This window comes from Hakea prostrata, chromosome 5 (genome assembly GCF_041222555.1).
Source record: "Hakea prostrata isolate BN-2017 chromosome 5, UWA_Hpros_2, whole genome shotgun sequence".
Taxonomy (NCBI): Eukaryota; Viridiplantae; Streptophyta; class Magnoliopsida; order Proteales; family Proteaceae; genus Hakea; species Hakea prostrata.
The window spans coordinates 43,154,743-43,166,969 of record NC_142604.1 but is presented as its reverse complement, the minus strand read 5'-3'; the positions used below and the strand labels follow the sequence as shown (position 1 = coordinate 43,166,969).

Sequence of the window (12,227 nt, the reverse complement as noted above, 5' to 3'; positions counted from 1 at the left end):
AAGTCAAGTCAAATTGGGAAAACTCAAATCCTCACTATAAGGAGTTAATACCCGAGCAAATAGAGTTGTTGGGTGAGTTTTTTGGGAGTTAATAAGCATTACTAGGCCCCTTGGCAGTTTTTTTTTTTTTTTTTTTTTTGGGGTGGGGGGATTTATAGCGTTGTCTGACTGTTGTGGACCGTCGGATGAGTGAGGACTAATCTTGACATTTCAGTGAGGTTGACACACCAGTGGTGCCCCTCTTCGCTTTGATGACTCATGTACCTAACATGGGAAAGCTGATTCTTGACGTGACAAGTCTTCTTCCGAACTCCCAACAAGTAGGCCAGAAGCAGCCCCCAAGAGGACATCCTTGGGGTCTTTGCATAGTGCATTAAACGTATACCTACAGAGCATTAAAAGCTGAATTTGATGGGGGGAGTACGCTTATTGTTGGACAAGATAACAGCTCCATCTCTTCATGGATTTTCTAGGCATGCAGCCAGGGTTCAATAGCCTTTTCGACAAGGGGCAACTCTATATTGGCGTCGACTAGAAGTGGTCCAGCATGTGGTCAAACCAAATCCACCTGAGCCAAGTTGGTGCAAAATGCACACAACACGAGCTGCACACGCCATGGTGTCACCTTTCGCAAGCTGGGACCGTGGGGTGGATTCTTCAAGGAGAGATGGTTGCCAGGGTGCATGAAAAGTTGTTTCTGATCATTATTTGGTTTGAATCATCATCAAGGATATGAATAGCAGTCTTTGATGACAAGATTTGGTCGGCTGACCTAAGTGGTCTGAAATCAAGTCGAGGGACTAGGTTCGGAATCAGTACAACAATGGCCCCTTCCGGCAACAATCTCACCTTCCAGAGGTTGGTACTATGGGATGGATTAGAGATAAGATATCAGGGAGCTTACACCACACTTGGGGGGGGGGGGCTCAAATTGGTTTGCACTTGGGAAGAGAATTCACGGGACAAGAAATCTCCTTCCTGACAAGGCACTGGCAGTTTGTTGAGTGATCATCTCACTACAAGCTCGGAGTAACATCTCACTGATTTTTGTGATTGGGCCGTGGTGAACAAAAATCTCGAGCTCCGGTATTTTTTAGCCAAAATTTTTCTTAACAATTCCATTCATGGAAAGTTCATGGAACACTCAATGGTGAATCCATCAATTTCTAATGATCTCGATCGTCAATTCAAATCCAATAATGCCCTTTGTGCCTATAAATACTCATATTTTCAACTTTGCTTCAAACGCTACCGAACCCTCTCCAAAGACCCATTGTGACACAGGGAGCTCTACCATTCCTGCTTCTAGTGTTCGGATCCCTTATGGTGTCAGATACTCTGCAAGTGGTCTCTTATAAACATCACTCATCTTCCTCCATTTCACTTCAGTCTGCAATTCCATTTTCACCATCGGAAAGAGGAGTCAAGACAAGGATGTTATGTATCTTGTGAATTGGGTTCTTAACTGGAACAACCACGATTTTGCAGCCTTCAAGGCTCTTTGCCATGACCTTGACAGTTCATGGATCCAAAATTCCTTCTTTCCTCCTTGTTTACTAGGTCCAGAGACTGCAACTATTGTTTAGGGCTACCCTACCCCTGCTATTTTGGGATTTGTTTCTATATTTCAATGCTTGACTTTTTAGGTTAATTCTAACATGAGCTAGTAATTATTTAGGATAATTTCGGACGTGTTAGGTTGTCTTTTGGTTCACTTTGAAAGATTACAAATCTATTTCTCAAGTATGGAAATTCAACCATGTATGTTTAAGATTGAAGCTTGCATGTTTAAATATTGAACATGTATGACACCTTATGTGCTGCTGTTATATGATTCTTTGCTTGTATTAGACTTTGAAATTAACTTAGCATCAGGCTCTATTCATGTTTTCCTAAATCATGAAGTGTTATGGTTGACTTTGGAGTTAGTCAAGTTATGCATGCACTTGACCTGGGATTGTGGCATGACCATTGCCCCTGGAACCTTAGTGTGGGTATGTAAATTAGGTTGCACACTTAGGATGTCTATTTGCATAAGGTTAGGAATATCCTCTAGCATGTTATGACCCTATCGGCATTAGAATTGAAGCCAAGTGACCCATGGCAGCTGTAGTTGGTTGTGGGAGCCAAAGATGGCAAGATGCATGATGGGACACAACATTACTATGGGGGCATTCATTGGTAGGGTTGCATATAGTAGGGTTAAGCTCATGGGTGCCCAAGATGGCTTGATGCATGAGGGGAAACGAGAGCTTCACCCCCCCCCAACCCATTATATGTCGATGACCAATAAGATTACGAGTGCGTAGTCTGAGTTGGTTGGTACCATAGGACACGACAATCCTAGACTTGGGAGGACACTTCCGCATATTTGGGATCCATTTTGAGATTCCTTCAAATATTGTTGTTACTCAGTATTAATTAATTATTGGATTTTATTACTTTTTCTCATGATTATGTTATTGCAGGATTGGTTTGATGATTGTGTGTGAACTTGATCTTGTGATTGTGGACCACTCCATTGGGTATTTGGGTGGATCTGATACTTGTTGGGTGGATGTGAGAGAGTGGTATTGGGGCCAAGGTTTACAAACAATCTTAACTTCAAAACATGATAACTGAGCATCTTAGGGACATTGATCCATAAGTGACCCAACAATACTAGGGTGAATAATAGGTATAGTTGAAAACTAGAGGTCAAATTGAAAAGAAGCATAAAAGATCCAAGTATGAATAATATACAATTACCATGGTGCAATAAATAAGCATGATTCATACAAAGGAAGGAAATGCATAATATGTAAAAATTAAACTAAAACAAGCATAAGTTGAACTTCATTGATTAACAAGCGAATATTTACATAGTTGGCATGGTCACATGCTATATAAATAATAAATAAATAAATAATGTAAAAAAGGGAAATAATTGGGCTACGTTAAACTAAAACTAGCTACATCTGAAGTCACCATAGACCAAAAATCCTACAGCTAATTGCCTATTGTGGTGGATGTCCCTGGAACCATGTACTCATATGATCGGTGCGGGTGCTTGTAAGGCAAACCTCATCCTCTATTTGAGTCAGGCAAGCATCCGTCTGAGTCAAGCAGGCCCCCATCTCAGGCTGCTAAAACTCAGTCCTACCTAGAGTGGAGAAAAACCTAGACCACTGAGTAGAATCTATAGGTGATACATCTGTAGGCTGGTCTGAAAAAAGGCTAATGTGATGGACCCCCTACCTCCATCTAGCTAGGCGGAACCTCCTTCTGGTCATCACCCCGGACCTCCTCCCTGCTCGTCCTCCTAGACCTCAACCTACTCATTGGCCTGATCCTTGTTGTGCTTGTCATCCTCCTCCTCTTGGTCCTCCTCTATCAACTTTGGTGACCCCTTCTCTCCCTAGAGACTCATCATGGAGATCAGTGGCCTCCCGATGACGTCACCCAACCCACTAGTAAGCACCTTAGTATCCGTTAAGCTGACGTCAAAGTGCCAAAAGATTCAAGTGAGCAATCATTCGAAGGCTAAGTTCCAGAGCCTAGCTTCTCAATACGAAAGATCAAGTTCTCTAGATAATGTAGGTCAAGTGAATGCAATACCCTATGTAAAGAGCATAAGTCATGAAGGCCTGCATAGAAGAAATATCTAACTACTCTAGATAAACTAGCTCATCTAGGTACAACATACCCTCCCAACCCAGAGCCTGGAACCCTTCCTCTACTCAGAACACCACTAAATTTTGAGTGATCACTAGCCTCCCACACTCAATGGGGGTATCCTTCAAAGTATGTATGGTATAAGAACACCGTGTGCTCAGAATCGAAGAGATCTGGACGATGCACACTCTATCCAGGACCTAGAGCATAACTTCGACCATGCATGGGTCCATGGCATCCTCCTTAGTATGTCATAGGAGTAACTCCGGTAAGAAAAGATGGAGAATAGATCAATTAACAAAGAAAATTCAGCAAGAAGAACAAAGTGATCGAGAGATGAAAATTTGTGATTTTGTGAAAAATTGCAAGTTTTGGTTCAAAAAGAGTTGGGGATTATGTTTTGAAGCAAGTTGTTTGCATAGAAAGGGGTTTCAAACGAAAAAAAAAAAAAAAACCCATTGAATTTTCAGTTAGAGAACAAAACCCACCAAGAAACTAATCAAATTGTTAAGGAAAAGTGAAGATTTGCTAAGAGATGTAGGAAAGAAGTTTAGAAGACAATGTGGATGGTGGAGAATGGTTTGGAAGCAAGGATGAACAGTTCCAAACATGTTTCAAACAAAAGTTCTAACCATTCTCAAGTTTTGAAACAAAACCACCATGAATTTGAAGTGATCTGAGATGAAATAGTTACTTACCTTTGATTTGTTGGTGAGAATCTTGTAGATGATGTTGTTAAAGTGTAAGGAAGCCCCAAAACCACCTTTGAAATCAAGTGAAACTTTTTCTCTAGAGCCAAAAGAGTGCTCGAGAGAAATGGAAGTGATTAGAGGTAGTGTCAGAGGTCTTTTAAAGACCCAATTTTTGCCGCTAGGGCAAGGGTGGCCTGAGCAAGGTTTCCATGGGTGACCCTACCCCCCTGGTTGGACAAGAACTGATTTTTGGGGGATTTTTGGTTATTTGCTACATATGACTACCCTATTTGATGCATATTAGTGATGTTTGGGATGTTGTATCCACGCATGAGATTTAAATTGGAGATTCTAATGAGAATTGAATGGTTGTTTTGATGATGGTATTTCGGGATGGTGAAATCTAAGGAAGTGCAAAGTGAAATGAAGATGTTACAATAAAGTCATGGCAGCTTTGCTTGCCAAAGGCTAAGACAGAAGAAGTTATATGCCAAATTCAGTAAGTGTGAGTTTTGGCTACCGAAGGTAGTGTTCCTCAGCCATGTTGTTTTAACGAAAGGAATCCAAGCAGATCCTGATAAGGTCAAGGCAGTCACAGAATGGGATAGTTCTAAGATTGTGACCGAGATCAAAAGTTTCTTGGGAATGGAAAGACACTACATAATATTCATCGAGAATTTCTCTAGAATACCTGCTCCTATGACCCAACTTACTAGAAAAGGAGAGAAGTTCATTTGGAGTGATGCTTGTCAGAAGAACTTCCAATAGTTGAAGAAAGACTGACAAATGCTCCAATGTTGATAGTACCAAAAATCTTTGGAGGCTTGACGGTATATATTGTTGTTTCAAAGATTGCCTTGGATGTGAATGCAACACGAAAAGGTAGTGGCGGACACCTCGAGATAATTGAAGGATTATGAGCATCACTATCCAACTCTTGATCTAGAGTTGGTAACTGTGGTATTGCTTTGAAGATTTGGTGTCAATGTCTATATGGAGAACGAATTGCCACTTACACGGATCATAAGAGTCTAAAGTACTTCTTCACCCTAAAGGAGTTAAATATTAGGCAACATAGGTGGTTAGAATTCGTAAAGGATTATGATTGTGATATTCAATATCATATTGGGAAGGCTAATGTGGTTGCTGATGCACTTAGTAGAAAGAGTAACCATGAAGAGATAGATCAGACTTCTCTTACTAAGCCACTTCTAAATGCTGTGATAAAGTTAGAACTTGGGATTGTGCCAGAAGGTTCTGACACAATACTTGTAGCTATGTCAGCTTGTCCAACCTTGAGAGATAGAATCATAGCTTGCAATCCTATGGATTTTGTCATTGGTTTACCTCGTAGTAGTAAAGGGAATGACACAATGTGGGTGATTATTGATAGACTAACCAAGTCAGCACACTTTATTCCCATAAAGAACATGTACACTATGGATAAGTAAGCCAAGGCTTATGTGGATAATGTGGTTCAATAGCATGGTGAACTAGTAAGTATAGTATCAGACTGAGTTCCAAGATTCACCTTGCGATTTTACAGTGGTCTACAAAAAGCATTGGAAACTCAGTTTAACATGAGTACAACACATCATCTACAAAGTGATGGATAGTCTAAGTGAACGATTCAAATCTTAGAAGATATGCCCAGAGCTTGTATGGTGGATATGGGTGGAAATTGGGATGGTTCCCTTTCTACTATTGGCATGGTCCCCTATCTACTATTGGCATGGTTCCCTTTTTACTATTGGCATAGTTACCTATCTACTATTGGCATGGTTCCCTTCAAGGCGTTGTACGGATAGACTTGTAGGAACTTCATCGTACTGGAATGAAATTAGCGAACAAAGAATTTTAGGTCAAAAAATGATTGACGCCCAAGTACGATGGTCGATTTGATCAGAGAAAGGATTAAGACAACATAGTCAAGGTAGAAGTCTTACGCAGATAGAAGAAGGATTGATATTGAATTCCAAGTTGGAGAGAAAGGTTTTTTGTAGGTATCACCTATGAAAGGGGTGATGATATTCAAAGGAAAACTCAACCCTAGATACATTGGACCTTATAAGATCATTGAAAATGTCAGGCCAGTTGCATACCAAGTTACCTTACCATCATCATTGGCTGGTTTTCATGATGCGTTGCATGTATCTCAATGTTGCAACAATGTGTGAAGAATTTGGAGCGCCTTCTGTAACAAGAACCCGGAGGTTTAGGTGTGGACTTCACCTATGAAGAAGAAACAATAGAGATTTTAGATCTCAAGGATAAGTAACTACAGAATCGGACTATACCCTTGGTGAAGATCTGACGGAAGAATCATACCCCCAAGGAAGCTTCTTGGGAGAAGGAGATGAGATGAGAGTGAAGGATCCCTATATCTTTGGAAACCCAGGTACACTTCAAATTTTGAGGACAAAATTTCTTTTAAGGGGGAAGGAACGTGGAATCCCCTATGATCCTAACCCAAAATCTCGTATTGTAGGTTCAAGAACCCAAAATGCTACTAGAAGATAGTTGTGGACCATCCATGTACAGACCACTGGATCGGAACTCGAACTAATGGAGTTGGATGGTGGTGATGATGAATTTGGGGTTTTGCTAAATCTGACTCAAGCATTGACGGATTGGGAAAGCGGATTGAGAATTCAAAGTTGACGCAATTGGAAGGTCCCCGAGATTAGGTAAGACACTCTTGTAGTGTGTGTTAAGTAGTGAAGCAATGCTTGGGAGCAACTTACCCAAGAATAACAATCTTGGAACAATTTCCAAGGGTAAGGCCAATTCGGTTGGGCAGCCGTGGGCAACCCACCCTAGCGACCCTACCTAGGTGCGCGCAAGTGAAAATGGTATTTTTGGAAATTGCATTCCTGACCTATTTAATGGGATTTTTGCCCTAAAACATATTATTTTACACCGAGCTGTCAGAGAACGTTAGTCTACGTCAGAGAAGTCATTTTGGAGAGGAGAAAGTTACGGAGATTATCTGAATATTGATTTGAGTTCTAATTGCGAAATCAAAGGTTAGAGTTAATTCCTCCTTTCTTCTAATTCATCTCTTTTGATCTTTTGTAGAGGAAAACCCTTGTGGGAAGATCAATTAAATTAGGGAACCCAATCCCTATTTGATCATGCAATACGAGTGATTCTCCAATCACTCTATAATGTTGATTTTCTTCACAAATAGATTTTGGAAATAGCTAGATCATGCCTTGTTTGTTTATTGTTTGAATTTGAGTTTAGATATGCTTATGTAGCTAGACCTTGTTTTTGGAAAACCCCAATTGTTCTAGAAGTGGTTTGAAACCCAAAAACGATGTTGTCAAAACCGTGTCGGGTTGCTTTTGCGCATCCAAAAAGGTCGCCTGAATGGGTTCAACCCAAGTGACCCTACCCCCGAGGTTCGATTGGCAGGGGTCACCCCAAGCTACCCTACCCCTATTGTTTTGGGATTCATTTCTATATTTCAATGCCTTACTTTCTAGGTTAATTCTAATGTGAACCAATAATTAATTAGGATAATTTGAGACATGTTAGGCCGTATTTTGGTTCACTTTGAAAGGTTACAAATCTACTTGTTCGGTGAGGAAATTCAACCATGTATAATTAAGATTGAAGCTTGTTTTAATAACATGTATGATGACTTATATGCTGTTGTTATATGATTCATGTTAGAATCCAAAATTTACTTAGAATCATGCTTTATTCATGTTTTACTGAATCATGAAGTATTATGGTTGAGTTTGGAATTAGTAAGGTTATGCATGAACTTGACATGGGGTTGTGGCTTGACTGTTGCCCTTGGAACCCTAGTATGGGGATGTAATTTAGGTTGCACATTTAGGATGTCTATTGCGTAGGTATCGAAGAGACCCCAAGTTTAGAGTTATTTCCCCTTGAGGATTCAGTTTAGGCATCGATGGGAGCTGACTATGGCTTACAAGTATGATCCATGTGCCGGTCTAGGGTACTCTTATGGCTCCGATCAATAGTAATAGGACCCGTTTAGTTTGCCGTTGGCCTTATAAATTGGAAATAGATCCTATGATGGAAACTTATAAACATTTAGATAAGAAATGTAAACCTTGGAAGTATTAAACTCCTCCTTCTTTTCCAATTTACTTTCCATTTCGGGATAGGCATTCTACCAGTTTTGACTACATTCCGCATGCTAAGATCCATTTTGAGATTCCTACAAATATTCTTGTCACTCAATATTAATTAATTATTGGATTTTATTACTTTTGTTCATGATTATGTTATTTTGTGAATTGGTTTGGTGATTGCATGTGAACCTAATCTTGTGACTATAGATCACTTCCTTGGGTATTTGGGTGAATCGATATCTGCTTTGGGCGGATGTGGCAAATTCGAATAGGTTCTTGTGTCCGATTTAGCCTAGTTGTTCAGATTTATTCCTGAATTGCAATCTGGTTTTGACATATTGAATTCCTTACTTTCAGTTAATAGTTTATGATAAATTTGATCTAATGATTGATTGATTGTATGATTTAATATGTGTTTGAGCTTCTATTGTTGCTAATTTACAGTGTTTACAACCTAGTTCGGTGAGACTGATTTGCTTGCATTTAATTAATTCTTTAAAAGTTTCTATTTCTCTTTTGAATTTGATTCATCTTTGATTTAATTGAACTGTTAATTATATGCTGTTGGGTTTGTAAATTTGGTTTAGGCTTTGGTAGACAATGGTTCAACCAGTATTAGGGAGCTAGAGAGTGTTATTGCTTGTTGTTTTTGCCAAGAACATAGCCTGTTATGTCTTACATTATATTTTGAATTACTTGGGTGTTTTTGACAACATTCTTGATACTTGTATGAGCATTTGCTTATTGTACTTTTTGGTTTAAATTGAGTTTATTATATCTGTATTTTTTGGTGACTTGATAGTTGGCATAAGACCAAAGTGGAGACCTTAGAGGGATTTGTGGAGCTTGGAGAGGATTATTCTCCTACTGTGACTACCCTTAGCCCTAGAGTGGCTGTACAAAAGGTTGAGAACCCTAGGTATTTTGATTTTAGGCTCTAGTGGGGAGTTTAGGGGAGAGAGAGAGAGAGAGAGAGAGAGAGAGAGAGAGAGAGAGAGAGAGAGAGAATTCAAGTTTGATGGGATACCTGGGGCGTCCTTTGAAAGCATAGACCCTGCTTTGAGGACCTAGGTTATGGAGGATGTCATTAGGTGCATGTTTGGAATACTCCCAAATTGATTCCTTTGTAAGAAGAAGAAGAAGCAAGAGCACCACCACCACCACCACCAGCATCGTCATCCACTAGCAGCAGCGGTGCAGGAGATCATCATGTCAAAAGATTAGTGATGGAAGATATAGGTGATTCCTATTTTGAATCTTTGGTAAACAGGTCCTTACTTCTCACCGACAATTTTGATCCTAAAGAAGACAAGCCATTAGAATACAGGATGCATGGGTTATTTCGTGATTTTGCACGAACTCTCTTGGGAAATGATTCCATCTTGTCAAATCGAGCATATCTTCATTGTTAACATTCCTCTTGATGCTCCTTTTCTGAAGTTTAAGAGCCTGCGTGTACTCGAACTTACACATTTCAGCAAAGACGAGTTGCCATCCTCAATTGGAGACTTAATGCACTTGAGGTATCTTGATCTTTCCTACGGTACTTTTAAAGCATTACCTGCTTCCATTTCAAAGCTCTACCATTTGCAAAGACTTTGAAGCTGTCGCATTGTGTAAATCTTCAAAGATTGCCTAGAGGAATGACAAAACTGATCAACCTGAGGCATCTAGAAAATGAAAGGAGTTTGAGAAACATACCAAGAGGTTTTTTAAGGAAGCAGAGTGACCTTCAAACCTTCAATTTCTTCCATGTTGGCAACACTACTATTTCTGATGAACCTGTTATTGAAGAGCTGAAGTTTCTAAAACATCTCCGAGGAAGATTGAGTTTAATTGGTCTTGACAATGTGAAAAATGAAACCGATGCTAGAGAAGCAAATTTGAAGGAGAAAACAAGACTTGAGGAGTTGATGTTAGAATGGGAATCTGATTGGCATGTTTGTACCAATGATCAGGATAGGGAGAAGAAAGTCTTCATATTTGAGCAGCTCCAACCTCCTCAAAATCTATTGCTTCTAACAATACTGCGTTTTGGCGGATCCAGGCTCCCTACTTGGTTGGATGATGGAAATTCGCATCTTATAAATTTACAGGAACTCTGTATCTATGCGTGTTACCATGTGAAATCTCTAGATCTGAAAGGCTTGCGTTCTCTTCAGAAACTGATGATCTCATATTGTGAAAATCTGGAGTAAGCAGGAATCATGGGTCTCTTGCAGTTGGAGCTTTTGGAATTTGACAGATGTGATAAGCTGAAATATCTATTGGGAACAAAGGAAGTAGGTTTTGTAAATCAGAAAGAACAAGTCAGTTCTTCAAGAGAAGAACTTGGGCACAACATACCCAAACTCAATAGGCTTGAGAAGCTGCACATCAAAAGCTGTGATCATCTTACGAACCTAAGAGAGGAGGAGATGTCGCTCCTGGAGTCTCTGAACACACTTCATATAGAAAATTGCAAAAATTCAATGGTTTTTCCCAAGGGAACAACAAAACTTAAGTGCCTTAAGCACTTGCAGATAGAAAATTGTCCAAATTTAAAGGAATTGCCAGAGGGCATTCCATATTTGGTACATCTTAGACATTTATCAATTAAAAATTGCCCTAAGCTCATGGTTTTATCAAAAGAAAAACTATCTTTGTAATGGTCTACAAACGCAAAGTATTTTTAATTGTACAAATCTGAGGCGTCTTCCTGAGGAAATTGGCAGATTTGGGTTCCTTAAGGAACTGGAGATTAATGGATGTGACTTTTTGGTCTCTTTTCCAAGAGAAATGCAAATGTTGTGGTGTCTGCAAAAGCTGAAGATTGAGAGGTGTTCACATTTGATGGATCTACCTGAAAGCCTGAGCAATTTCTATTGGCTTCGATATTTGGAAATTTCAAGTTGTTATAGCTTGACTTGTTTGCCTGGAAGGATGCAAGCTTTGGAAAGGTTGGACACACTAAAGATAACAGATTGTGATAATCTAATAGAATTACCAGAACAATTGGGAAACCCCAGGGGACTTTGTGTTTTGGCGATATGTGGATGTTCTAATCTCCAAGTTCTACCAAAGAGGTTGGGAGAACATCAATATCTCCATCTGTTGGAAATAAATAATTGTTCCAATCTTGAAGCTCTACCAGAGAGCTTGGGAGAACTCTCTTTGCTTCAATCTCTCAACATCCAGAAATGCTTTAATTTGAGATCGTTCCCCAACCGTTTGCAAAAAATGACATCCTTACAAGTACTTTGGTTGATCGAGTGTCATAAACTACAAGATTTTCCTGATGGGTTGAGAACTCTCTTAGCACTTGAGAAGTTGGCCATCTGAGGATGTCATAATCTCATCCAACTTTTGTCACAGCAGGGGATTGAAAATCTGAAATCATTACGAGAGTTGACCATTTCAAATTGTTCGAAATTAGAAAGTCTTCCAGAAGGATTGGAGAACCTCCCATCACTTAAAGAGTTGGTCATTTGGAGCTGCCCCAAATTGAAGTACTCAAAGTCAAAGATATATCAGCTAATATGGAGAAAGTTGCGTAAGCTGAGAATAAGAGATTGTCCTTACCTGGAGACCGTAGATGATGAATCTGATCCCGATTGCATTGTCATTACTCCTCCCCATTCCACAGGTTCATTACCTTCTACTTGTTTCTTACTTTTGAATTTTTATTTCTTACCAATGCTTGAAAATCTAGTGTGTTTTTTTTAGCAAGTTATTACTTCTTTCCCTTTTTTTCTTTTATAAATTTGTATAGATCTATATTTTTCTTTGATAA

The 12,227-nt window shown here is 39.5% G+C and overlaps 1 pseudogene; it reads left to right on the top strand.

The window, feature by feature from the left end:
• The first annotated feature begins 823 nt into the window (after nt 1-823).
• LOC149016031 (uncharacterized) lies at nt 824-12,160 on the top strand (annotated as a pseudogene).
• Nucleotides 12,161-12,227: the final 67 nt, after the last annotated feature.